The sequence below is a fragment of the Topomyia yanbarensis genome, chromosome 2 (assembly GCF_030247195.1).
Source record: "Topomyia yanbarensis strain Yona2022 chromosome 2, ASM3024719v1, whole genome shotgun sequence".
In the NCBI taxonomy this organism is placed as follows: Eukaryota; Metazoa; Arthropoda; class Insecta; order Diptera; family Culicidae; genus Topomyia; species Topomyia yanbarensis.
Window position 1 is genome coordinate 358,382,736 of NC_080671.1, and position 13,565 is coordinate 358,396,300.

The following is a 13,565-nucleotide window of genomic DNA, read 5'->3' on the forward strand; positions in this document are numbered from 1 at the left end:
TTTTGGCAACCCTGCCTGAGGCAGGATTTGAACCCGCAACCCTTGGGACTCCTACCTCTGGGGGGGGGAGGGTTGTCACATAATTTCTTTCTTTTCTGTTTCTCCTGTATGATACCACCAAAAAGTCTTAAATAACATATAGGAACTTAAGTCAAAACCTAAAAAAAGAATGATTTCAATTTATTTTTAACGTAACCTGTCGCAACATCGATGGAAATCTTTTGAAAAAATAATGAATATAGCGTTTTTTCATTATTAAAACTGTAGAATCTATTAGCAGAATTCTATTATAGTATCGAGCTTTATAAGTTTCCACATTAGAGGAAAAAAAATTTATTAAATTTATCTTGCAGATTCACTGAATTCCAGCATATGCACTGTTTCACATAAAGGTATTTTGGGTTGTTATAACGAGCTCTATTATACCGCTTATAATGAGTCCCAAAACAGGCGAGGCTACTGAAGTATTTCTGCCTAACAAAATATCGAAACTGCAGGTTTTTGATGCTTAAAAATCGGTATTTCGGTATTCAATATTTGGACGGTTTCGGTAACGGTAAAACAGGTACTTCAAACCCTAAGCATAAGGGTTTGTGCATTCTTCTGGAGTCTCAAGGGTTGCAGGTTCGAATCCCCTCAACTCAACTCAACATTTGAATCTGCAATTTGCATGTTTAGCAATAGTACCGTTGAAAAGAAGTTTTTGTTTCTAGATTCATTGAACAATTTCCTTCAAAAATCATCTTTCTGATTGGTTGTAGTGCAAGCAAGACAGGAGATATACACTTAAGTTATTTTTATGCGGGGGATGCGTACCGCATAAAAAACCGCATAACTTTGAAAATCCGCATAAAAAAACCGCATAAGGTGTGAAATGTTTTTCAGTATTAAGAGGCATAGTACTCAAAAACAGCAAGGATTTGAAGTAAGAAAGTTTAGAAAAGCGTGGAGTAGAGTCATATGAGCACGCTCAGAGTTTCCCGGCTACTTAACTCTTTGTCTTCTGCAAAGCAGGAGTCAGGATCTTTTGACATTAAATGCGAATCACCTGAGTCTGCGGTATGTCCGGACAAGCGTAAAGTCAAAGTGACTCCCCGGACACGCAGGACTGACCTCGGCACCTAACCGACCAGCATCGAAATAACGATTTCGAGAGAAATTTCAACGTTCGGAAAGTTCTCCGTCGGAGTAGACTAGGCCCACCGCCGGGGACTAGTTCGAGTAGATTGGGAAGTAGCTCCGGCAAATGCTCGTCGGGGCGCCTGTCAACTGGAAGTCACTCTCATCCCAGAACCGCAGGATCGACCTCGGCATCTGCCCGGGTAGCATCGGTTTCGGAAGATCTTCCACTGCCGGGGAACTCTTCGGTGAAGTAGGAAAGATCCACCGTCGGGGACTATTCCGAGTAATCCGTAGCGAATCGCCGGCTTGTATCGTCGAGGCACCAGTGAACCGAATGCAATACTCCACCCGGAATCGCTGAACTGACCTCGGCATTCTGCCGGACTGCATCGAAGGAAGAATAACGCGTCCGTCACGGGTTGCGGGAGACATTTTTTCGTCGGGGAACTCTCCGCCGAGGTAGGCTAGCTCCACCGTAGCACCGAACGCGACAAACCACCAGTATAGGGTCGTCGGGGCACCAGTGAACCGGAAGCCTGGAATCGTTGGATCGACCACGGCATCCAACTGGTCAACGTAGAGAGGAGGGCATGTAGAATATCATGCCGTGCAGGACTGATATGGCGGTTATGAGACCAGCGAAATCTAGCTCGACCAGCTAGACCTGGAATCAAGTGAAGTGCATTAGCACGCCTCCCCCCGAAGTAAATATTTCAAATGGAATCCAGGGGATCTGGCAAATATCGGATTTCTTGGTGGAGTTTAGAGGACTAGGGTTCAGAGTTATCTACTCTGTTCAGAGTAAAAAACGCTTTTAATCCACCTAACAGTGTGATGAGACATTTCTTATAACTCTTATCACTCTCTTCGGATATTATTTCGTTTGAGAACATTTAGAACTTGATGCTTCGCGATGTTTTGATAACACATACTACATGGGATAGTGGCAGGACTCAAAGAATCACTCAAATCAGCATAGGACAACATCAGTGCTAGAAATCTCAAACCAAATCAATGGGAAGGCGAAAAAATGGCCCATAAAATAGACATACAAACGAATTATTGCTAATGCTCTGTTAATAAAATATCTAAATTCCTCAATCAATGCATTGTGGTGGGAAAACTGATTTTTCTAAAGGGGTTATGTATATTGTACTGAGCCAAAAAAATTTTTTTTTTTTGAATCGATTTGAAGTTTATATTTTACTCAAATTTCCAACGCGATTGAGAATTAAGAAATCAACGCTTTTTCTTGAAAAAACCCACCATTCAAAGAAAATCAACAGTGCATATTTCCAGACTTGGTTTTATTTCCTATTTAAGAACTATTGTGTTTTTTACATCCTAGATTGCATGATTCAGTGATCGAAACCCAAAACTTCATGAAGTATTTGAAATTATTAAATTAAAATTTGTGTTTGCTATTGAAATTGACAAAATGATTGTATATATAGTATATAGTCCCTTTGGCGATTGTTTACTTTTTCGGTCCCACCTACCAGCATTGAAGTATCGCCCTTACGTTTTTTTACAATACCAATTTTACAATTGGTGGGGCCCAAGTAGCACACTTTTTTACTGTATAGTATTTGTAACTCTCTTGGTAACAACTACGTTATGGAAAAAGCGCATTTTGTTTGTATGTTGTGCAACATGTTCCTAATTGCAGCAAAATAATGAAAACAATAGCTGTGCCATTTGCCGAGCACTGGGTAGTTAGACAGTTCTATTTTAGGGTGGAATGGCAAACAAAGAGGCATTTGCAACTTGTTAGACTGTTTGTGCAAGTTTGCAAAGTTTCTGATTAGTTTCACAACTGTTATTGATGTTTGCATACATAACAGTATTGGTCAGCTCTATAGTTACATAGTTGCACAATCAGTTGGAAATTCTTTTCAAATATATCCAACAATAAAAAATATTGTGTAGCAGTTATGCAACATTTCAAACTTTCAACAAGTTGCAATTGCTACTTGGGGGGTTTGGTGAAAATCGATATTAATGTCTAAACGGCATAATTCCGAAACCGTAATTTTTGGAGTTTTAAAATTATGCAGAATTAATTTTTCAGAAAATACTAACAGAGCAAAAAAGTACCAAAGTCCAAAAAAATCAATTTTTGTCAAACGTTATTTTTTCGAGTTCACATCAAATCTCAATGTTTCATGCATTATAATGTCATTTGGCATCAAAAATACAAATTTGATTTTGAAAATTTTTCATTTCAGTTTATATGGGAAATTGCTGTGTGATTGCACTCTTCAACTCGTAACTCCGGAACCGGAAGTCCAATCAATAAAAAAATTCAATAGCAGCCGATGGGAAGATTGTACCTTCCATTTGAGACTAACTTTGTGCAAATCGGTCCAGCCATCTCTGATTAATAGAGGTCACATTTTTTTCCACATACACACACATACATACAGACATACATACACACACAGACATTTTCCAATCTCGACGAACTGAGTCGATTAGCATATGACACTCGGCCCTCCCGGTCGGGATTAGATCGACGAATTTTAGAGTGAATAAGAAAGGCAAAAACATTTTTAGCAAATGTTGAAAGTTAAGCATTTTTTGGTGAGCAGTTCTATGTTTCATAGACATTAAATCAATTTTAACTTCGCTTCCTATTAAATAAAGACCCTTATTACAGTACATCTCTACAAAAACGAGATCAATTTGAAAATAAATCTGAGGATTATGATTGATTACAGAACTCTGGAATTTTCTATTGGAATGTTTTCAGGCAGGAATTTGATATTGATGCTATTAGACAACTGTGAAATCAAGACCAAGAGATCAGTTACATATCAGGACCCCATTCCGACAATTTATCAAAAGTCTTCATGATGTTTACAACAACAGTTTATCAATCTACGGATCAGATAATTGTTATTGTAATATTGAATTAAATCAGTCTGCATCAATAAATTTTTAACTTCAATCCAATTTTTTTTTGGGTTTTGTGGGGGGGGGGGGGGGGGGGGTTGTATAGTGTTAAACCCCAAAACCTTCTCTTGGCTAAGCCGTTGCTTGGAGTTATTTATTTCGCTTTTCATTTTCCAATATGTTTCAGATCGATCCGATGGTTATAAGTTAGAAAAATTGCAGTCAGAAGGTTCGCACAAATGAACATTTTTGTACTGATAAGTTATCAAGTTCCTTCCAGACAACTTGGACGTGTTCGGTGATTATTTCTAGCGGTTGTAGATAGTAAAACAAAATACAAAATTCGTTTTATCGAAATAATGTTTGGCTTATTTTAATGGATTATTACTGTATTGAACAATAAATAGGCGACAAAGAGTTATCAACAAACAACAAGCCATAACTTTTAAAGTATCCAAAATATATATTTGAAGTCTTCAGTAAAGTTATTCGCAAAAGTAAGAGCTACAAATTTTCTGAAGGCATCATTTCGATATAATCACTTCCAAAAAAATTTGTGAAAATATCTCACTCATAGGGGGATTAATCAGCAAAAGCATAATACCAAAAGAAAGGGCATATTGCCTCCATTATACTCTCCGAAGACACTATTGACCTAAAATATGCCGTTTTGGCGTTAATAATAGATTACATGTTTTTGGTCATATTTATGGCAATGGGAAATGATAAAAATCTTTCGTCCGCATTTAATGTTTAATATCTCTTTTGATAATAGTCCAATTTCAACAATCTATAGCTTGTTCGAAAGGTATTCGTTAAAGCTGTCTAAAAACATATAAATAGTTAATCTATATTGTCAATTTCGGCAGATAATTTAAAAAAAAATGCAAAAACCGCCATTTTTGCGCATTCAAACATTCATATCATGGAAACTAAACATCAGAATCAAAAACAAATTAATAGCGTTCATACTGTTTTTTAGTTCTTTCATTTAAAATTGGTTTGGATAAGATCGGTTCAGCCATTGCTGAGAAACACGAATGAGAATTTGTCCGTTACATACACACACAGAGAGACACACACACACAGACATTGTCCCAAATCGTCGAGCTGAGTCGATTGGTATATAAGACTCGGCCTTGAAAGTTTGAGCGAATTCTATACATTTCTTTTATAAGAAATGTAAAAAAATGCAACACACATAAAGACTTTTTTCGATCTCGCCGAACTGAGTCGAATGGTATAAAATTTTCGGCCTTGCGGGTCTCGGCTAAAAAGTCAAAATTCCTACCGATTACATAACCTTTATTATGAGAAAGGTAAAAAGGTTTTCAATCACTTTCTGTTTTTATTTTTCTGACATCATTAGTGCTTCTCATATCCTTAACACAAAGACTAGTATTTAATAATCCAAAATAAAAATATGACCATTTTATGTCTTTTTTTGTGCATGTGGATTCACGAGGATTTATCTATAAACTAAAAGGAGGTTGCATAAAAGAATCGAATAACTTTCAAAATCCGCATAAAAAACCGCATAGCTTTGAAAATCCGTATAAAAAATTCTATACATTTCTTTTATAAGAAATGTAAAAACCGCATAACTTTGAAAATTTGATTATTTGTTCATTTATTATATTCCAACTGACCTGTACGGTCTTATTCAAAATTTTTTCTAATATATATATATATATATATATATATATATATATATATATATATATATATATATATATATATATATATATATATATATATATATATATATATATATATATATATATATATATATATATATATATATATATATATATATATATATATATATATATATATATATATATATATATATATATATATATATATATATATATATATATATATATATATATATATATATATATATATATATATATATATATATATATATATATATATATATATATATATATATATATATATATATATATATATATATATATATATATATATATATATATATATATATATATATATATATATATATATATATATATATATATATATATATATATATATATATATATATATATATATATATATATATATATATATATATATATATATATATATATATATATATATATATATATATATATATATATATATATATATATATATATATATATATATATATATATATATATATATATATATATATATAATAATATATATATATATATATATATATATATATATATATATATATATATATATATATATATATATATATATATATATATATATATATATATATATTCCGCATAAATAAATTCACATGAAAAACCGCATAAAAACAGGCTTCTGTGTAATCTCATTCGTTATCGAGTGCTCAGTCGAGATAGAAGTCTTTTATTGCCAGTCCCTACACTCTATAGCAAAAAAGAATAGTGCTAATCCACGTTCAAGGTTAGCTTGCGCACTCTCCGCCTAGTCGAGGTTTCAGTATTTTTCCCTTGTTTTGTGTTTCTGTTTCTAAGTACCGTTAGCCGGTCAGTGACCAGTGAAGCAGTGTTCTTCTAGTAAGCCGTCCGAATACCGTTACATACACAAGTTAAGTATTAGTTTACGTTTCCCCTTCTTGGTTCTCTTACTAACGTGCACTGTGCAAAAATGTCCTTCCCTTGACGGCGGTTCATCTCAAGTTCAAAGTGTATCCAAGCTCGGCCACCAGGCCATTCGTGATCTTCTTTCGGACCAAAGACAAAAAGGTGTTTGAATCTGTTGCAGATTTCTCGAGTTCTGACGGATCGGTATTCGGCCGTAACAGAAATATCGAAAATTCGCCCTGATAAGCTTTGGGTGGTTGTTAACAGTTTAAATCAGGCAAATGATATTGCTGGCTACGGGCCCTTTACGAAGGAGTATAGGGTGTATATTAGAGTAGGACACGGTTATATGAAAAAAATAAAATTTTGCTCCGAGTAACTTTTTGGGTCCCATACTCTGCAAATTTTAAGCTCGATCATTGAAACTATATTTTTGCGCCCACCGTTTAAAGTTTACATGGGATTTCATATGGGGAAATCGTCTTTTGCAAAACAATTCGTCCAAGAGTCGCCCGCTACTCCTAAAAATACATAGATGTCTAATTTCAATAGGAAATTTGTTAAGGAAACAAATTCTAGAAGACTGTGCTCGTGGAAAAAGTTATTAAGAAAAAACCGATTGATGCCCTGAAGATCGATGAAAATTTCACTTTGCATAGCATCACTGCTGCTGACGATCAAATTATATGCAAAATTTTTAACTTTCTCTAATTATGTACAAAGAAGCCGCCATTTATTCCTCAAAACTCTTGTATAGTGACCAAACAGTACAGATAATTGATTTAGACACATTTGGAGATGATCAAAATAATATTTCAAATAATTGGACAACCAACAGCAGTGGTGGTAGAAAAAATGAATATTTCTAGAGAAAATTTTCAATAGGACGTAAGCAACAATGAGAGATTCTCTGTGGGGTCTTTCTCTTCTGGTCATTACTCGGCCATTTCAACATTTACTACTCTACTCTTTGCATAATAATCTAGTAAAAACCGTCGGCTTTCGATATGTACTGGAAAATTAGTGCAAAGTGTTGTAATGACGTCGTAATAAACGAAAGAGAAAGTAAACAAAGAGAGGCTCTCAATGTTACTTACGTCCTATTGAAAATTTTCTCTAGATTTTATCAATAGTCAGAGCATCAATCGGTTTCAGCTTAATAACTTTTTTCTCAAGCGTCAGATCGTTTCGTGGTTTTCGAGACTTTGCTTCTTTACTAAATTTTCTATAAAAGGTTTAAAGGCCACATAATGGTTTATTTTTAGGAAGCAATGGGCGACTCCTGGAGGAATTGTTTTGTGAAAGTTCATTTTTCCATACAAAATCCCATGTAAACTTTAAACAGCGGGCGCAAAAATATAGTTTCAGGGATCGAGCTAAGAATTTGCACAGTTGTTCTAGGACCTAAATGGTACCTAAAAAGTTGCTCGGAGCTGAAATGTAATTTTTAACCCACTCTAGTGTATATTCCAGCTAACAGGGTTGAAGTCAGTGGGGTCGTTTCCGATTCGATTCTGAGTTGCTGATATATGGGACTGGCTGTTTCAAAGACCCCATGTTTATGCCAGTGAAGATACACTGGAGTGCAAACGTTTGCATTCAGCATCAGTCGCAGCTGAAGGGAAGAAAACATACGACAACTCAGACTCTTATCGAGTGATCTTCGCCGGTTCTGTTCTACCCAACTACCTCTCCTTTGACAAGATCCGTCAACCTGTTCGCCTCTTTGTGCCGCGGGTCATGAACTGTACTAATTGCAAACAATTGGGGCACACAGCCTACCATTGTAGTAATAAGGCCCGTTGTGGGAAATGCGCTGGGAATCATGCGGATGACTGCTGTGGAAGGGATGTCGAAAAGTATCTCTACTGTAGGGGAAACCCACATGATCTCCTGGCATGTCCCGCGTACAAACAGAGCGAGGAGAACCTTAAGCGCTCCCTTCAGCGACGCTCTAAGCGATCTTTTGCAGAAATGCTTACGATAGTGTTACATTTGCCCATGTCCCATAAAGTTAAAATAAAAAATTGTTAAATACTAAATTTTTGCATAGGTGATAGGGACAGACAAAATCATTTAGGGAAAGCAACCGCCGTTTCAAATCACAAGTGTCACTACCAAAGGTAGAAACGCATTTTGTCATGAATACCCTCACACAGTGTGCCCCGCTCATGGCGTTTGTCTCCATCCGCTCCATTGGTAGCGACCAGGGCTGGAAAGGGCTCATCGTAGGCCGAAAAGGGGAACTCGCTCTCTTCGATTGTGGCTGCCGTACTGTGCAGACGATTTTTAGTCACTTCGATTACATGGCACAAAATATCAATTCTTCTTCATGCACTTATCCCGACCGTGTCAATCTCCCTTATGCTTCTGATTCAACTGTATTCTTCGACACATCCATGACGAGATTCGTGGAATCCCGGATCACATGCGGCCGCAAGTGATTCCAAGCATCTTTCATAGTAAATTTCGAGAAGTCGACTGCAACAAGATGTTTTACACCGACGGGTCAAGCCTCGACGGCTCCACTGGCTTTGGTATAGTCAATCCAAACCTCAACGCCTCATTCAAACTCAATGATCTTGCTTCAGGTTACGTCGCTGAATTTGCTGTTCAGTATACCCTTGGGATCATTGATACTTTGCCCACCGATCATTACTTTATTGTCTCGGATAGTCTCAGCTCAATCGAAGCTTTCCGTTCAATGAAACCTAGAACTCACATTCATTACATTTTCTGAGGAAAATCTGGGAGCGCCAGTGTGCTTTGTCTGTAAGATCAACATAACTTCCGAACGAGTGCTTACAGGTAAACGTATTTATCATCGTTTTGATCATTTTTGTCCGTAGTAAAGTTATACTGGTTCAAAAAGTGGGGAAAAAAAAATTCCAAAGCTGTCACAGTGATTTGGTCTCTTCAGCAAAGTTGTGTGGTTTGTCACAATTAAAATATATCTGAACATTGTAACGGCAGGAAAACAATAACAAAACTGTTACGATTAAAAATTTGATGCAAAACGTGCCAAATCGTCATACAAAACGTCACATAAATCGATAACTATAATCTACAGAGAAAAATTGTCCAGCAGAATTTATGAAAATATTCTCCTCTACAACTTTCTTGTAGACTCTCATGCGCTGTGCTCTTTTCGTTAACAAGTTGGATTTTCTGTAGGCTGTGGCCAATTTCATAAAAAAGAATTTAACCCAAAAGATGGCGTTTCTTTCGCAAATATGGACAATTTTAGCTCCATCCAATTAAGTTCCTAAAAAAATTGTTTTGAGCTTCTGTGCAACGCTACAAGCATGCAGAAAGTTCTTGAATAACCAAAAAACTTCATTTGGACTCAATATTCTATTCAACTTTGCAATATGGCCTTCTATGAGCCATAAACGTCCAAAAGATAATTGTTTACGTTTGTAGATATTGAGACCTTCACTCCAGGAAATATTTGGAATATCTGGAACGATAGTAAATATAATTATACCTACCTGGCAATTTCATGTAGAATAGTTTATGTTATATTCACAATCATTGGATTTTATGAACTGATTTGACGAAACGAATTTTAATAAGAATGTGAAGCGAGCTTTTTCACGAACTAAACCCAAACAACGGACACTTTTTGACGAATTATTGCAGTTTACCAACCCTCGTCTTGGTTCGTAAATGGAGGTTCCAGTATATAACCGATTCTGTCGGTCTAGAGACAGACGAGAAAAAAAACACCATCACGGGTTCTAAAGGTTCGACTTTCCAATTTTAGTCAATGCTACGATCTTATTACTACTCTGGACCTTGCACCTTCGGAGCCCGAATGTACGATGGTTGGTCCATGACAGTGCAGAGGGAACCACATCCAAAGTAATTAAAATTATTTGAAACTTATTGAAATTAATATCAAACAAAACGCATGGTATTGATTCTTGTACATATATGTCAAGTGACTTTAAATTATTATTATATTAAATTAAATTATTATTATATTAAACATTTACAATTTTATAATGACTATAGCCAACCAGGGAATCCTAAACTTCATGAATGAGGAAGGCAAAATGGATCTGCATTAAACCAGTTTTTTGGGGTAATTTGTCAATTTTATTGCCCGGTTTGGTTCATAAGCAGCTTCAGAGGAAAAAGTTTTAAGAATGCAAATCTTCTAATATTTTAATCATTCCAACCAGCGCACAATTAATCAACCCTGACTGGGTCCAATCGTCCCAACTTTTTCCGGCAACATTTCACCCTAATTATGTGCCATTTCGCTAAAAACGTTCCCCCAAACGAGACCGTGAGAGAAAAAAAAATTTTCCAGCAGTAATCCCCATCAAAACAAATCATTTCACTACCGAAGCAGGCACTTTGCGGAATTAGTCATGATTTTTCAACAAACGCAATCTCTTTGATTACGATGTGGATGTGAAATTTGTTACTTTTCGTCTCAGGTACGTTGGGTACAAACTTTCTCCGCCGTTCCACTACCGGTAGCTCAGGGAAAACTTTGTTTCACAGACACTATATTTGATCATACTTACACTCAACTACGAACTAAGCTTAGTTTGTTTTATTCACTTGAAGTAGTAGTTTTGTAGTTTGTATTTTTAGTAACATACGGAATACATTCGTTTGATTTCCAGTATGATTCACTAACTTCCATTGATTCATAACACAATAAAAGAGAATGATTTTACACTATAGACATAACTACTTAATAGAGAATAAATTCAGTCAAACAACATTGTTGAATTCATATTAGATTAAAAATCACCAGGAACCTGCTTCCTAGCACGCGCTCAGCGCAACACTTAAAAACTGGACGTCGCTGTGCTGTACCATTCCACCCCATACTGAGCACTAGATGAGACTCTTGAAGTGTACATAAGAGCACAGCACTGCCAGTACCATCTTAAGCCTACAAATTACCTCTTGAACTGCTCGTAAAACAAGCATCAGCACTGGTTAGTAATTCATAACAAAGAACGACTCTCCCCTGCCGAAAGCATGCCAAGGCACGACCAAACCCTCACCACCCAGCAAGGACGGGGAATGAGATGAACGTAATGTTTGTCCTTTGTTTCCCTAAACGGCCACTAATATCAAACATCGTCCGCTCGTCGACCAGGGACACAAAAACAAACACACACACACACTCCCACACGTGCACACATGTGTAACAGCTGAGTTTCACACGTGATGTCACGTTGAATTCCGAAAAGCCAAGATTAAATCTCCATTCACTATGCAAGATTCCGTCGTGCAACACGAAAGGAATTAATTAACTTAAAATTGTACCAACACAAAGCGGAAAAGACAAGCGGCAATCTGTCTATCCTCGACAAAGAGCATCACATCCAGGGGTTCCGCGAAGAAAAAAAAAACGAAAGAAATTACAATTGAAGAAAAGTGAAGCACCATTTGCTGCGCGAATAGAACGTTTTATGCACTTTTCTGTGTTATCCTTCTGGCAGCATGCACCTTGACCACCCACCGAACGCGACGAAAGCCACCCGCTCAATCACTTGCATTGAGTTTTGTAAGCACTAACAAACACACACAGCAAAAAACGCGCGCGAATCCCCGAAAAAAACGACAAGTCCTGCACGAGGTCGACTTGCAACGAATGTTCAAGCAGCTGCTTTCACTGCCCTGCCACAGCAGAATAAGTGTGAAGCGTACGGTTGTTCTACGAGAACTAAAATCGCTTTACCAAACAAGGCACGCCAGCGGACTCCAACAACGGTTCCCCAGCATGGTTTCATAAGATGACATGCCTATGTTCGCCCCGGTTATGTCCTGACCTGCAACAAGTTCGTTGTTGTTTTTCTGTCACTTATCGGCATGGGAAATGGATCGGGCTCCGGCTCTCGGCGCGGAGGGGAAAATCGTTCGCTTTCCGAACTTAGTGATAATGCGGGAGCTTTTCCCGAGCTGCGTCAGTGGTGCCAGAGCGTTTGGAATAAAGTTCACGGCTGGTAAAAGCTTGGTGTCACAGCCATCGGACATATAAAAACAAATACTTTTGTGAATATTATTCTGCAAATATTCGCTAAAATTTAGAGTACTAACGGCTTAAGATAGGGGCACGAGCCTCCCGCTTTTCAGCAGGAAGGTTGTTTTTTAGTTGAAGTGTTTAATAGTATTTTAAATGGAAATCTCTAAGCTTATTTTGCAAAAGTTATTTTCATAGAATATTGTATAAGTTCCTTGAAGCGAAATTTTGCAACAGACCCTGGCACCTAAAGGTTGACTCATTGTGGAGGAAATGTCCACCGCAGAGAACTACATTGAGTAGATCGCAACGAAGCGGGAAGCTAAATGAACCGCAACCGCGCGGTATTTACCGCAACCGCGCGGTATTTACCGCACCCGCACCGCAAAATCTGCGGTGCGGTGAGACACTTTTTCCCGCAGATGCGGTGCAGGAAAGAGCTTTTACCGCGCGGTCTTACCGCAACCGCACCGCAAAAAAATTGACAAAGTGATAATTTTGATTATTCCAAATTGATAAACAGACTGCTACTACAAAAGAAAATCTATCTGTGTCAGAAATACGTTGACGCTATTATTTTTACGACATATTTTGGACTAGTTATTTCATACTTCTAAGTAAAACTTCACAAACTAACCATTTTAAATACATAAAATGCAAGATCCAAATAAAGACAAAATTATTAGATCATTTAAAAACAATAATTTTTTACTCTTGAATCCAATTTAAAAGTGCATCACTTCTCTCGACTTCTGCTGGAAATCGTGGAATAATGAATCGTTTTCGATATCAATTTTTCAACTGTGAATTTTGACTAATTTAAAGGAATTAGAGATGACTTAATTATACTGGGACTTAAACACAACCCAAAGAATATAATTATCTTCATCAAACCAAACGAATTTGGAGTAATTGGCCGTAAAGGATACAAATGTATGAAAGCGTTCAACATAAGAAGGGGTCCAAAT

At 36.7% G+C, this 13,565-nt stretch overlaps 1 protein-coding gene across 9 annotated transcripts in view; it reads right to left on the minus strand.

Annotated features, from left to right (window-relative positions):
- LOC131684319 (uncharacterized) overlaps positions 1-12,290 on the minus strand; it is a 350,826-nt gene extending 338,536 nt beyond the window's left edge. For 2 of the 9 annotated variants that reach the window (XM_058967081.1, XM_058967073.1), the window contains exon 1: positions 12,021-12,290. The gene's annotated coding sequence lies outside the window, so the exon portion shown is untranslated. Of the gene's footprint in view, positions 1-11,143; positions 11,240-11,531 lie in introns of those variants that run through there. The other 7 variants (XM_058967079.1, XM_058967078.1, XM_058967080.1 and 4 more) reach the window with 7 other exon arrangements.
- Positions 12,291-13,565: the final 1,275 nt, after the last annotated feature.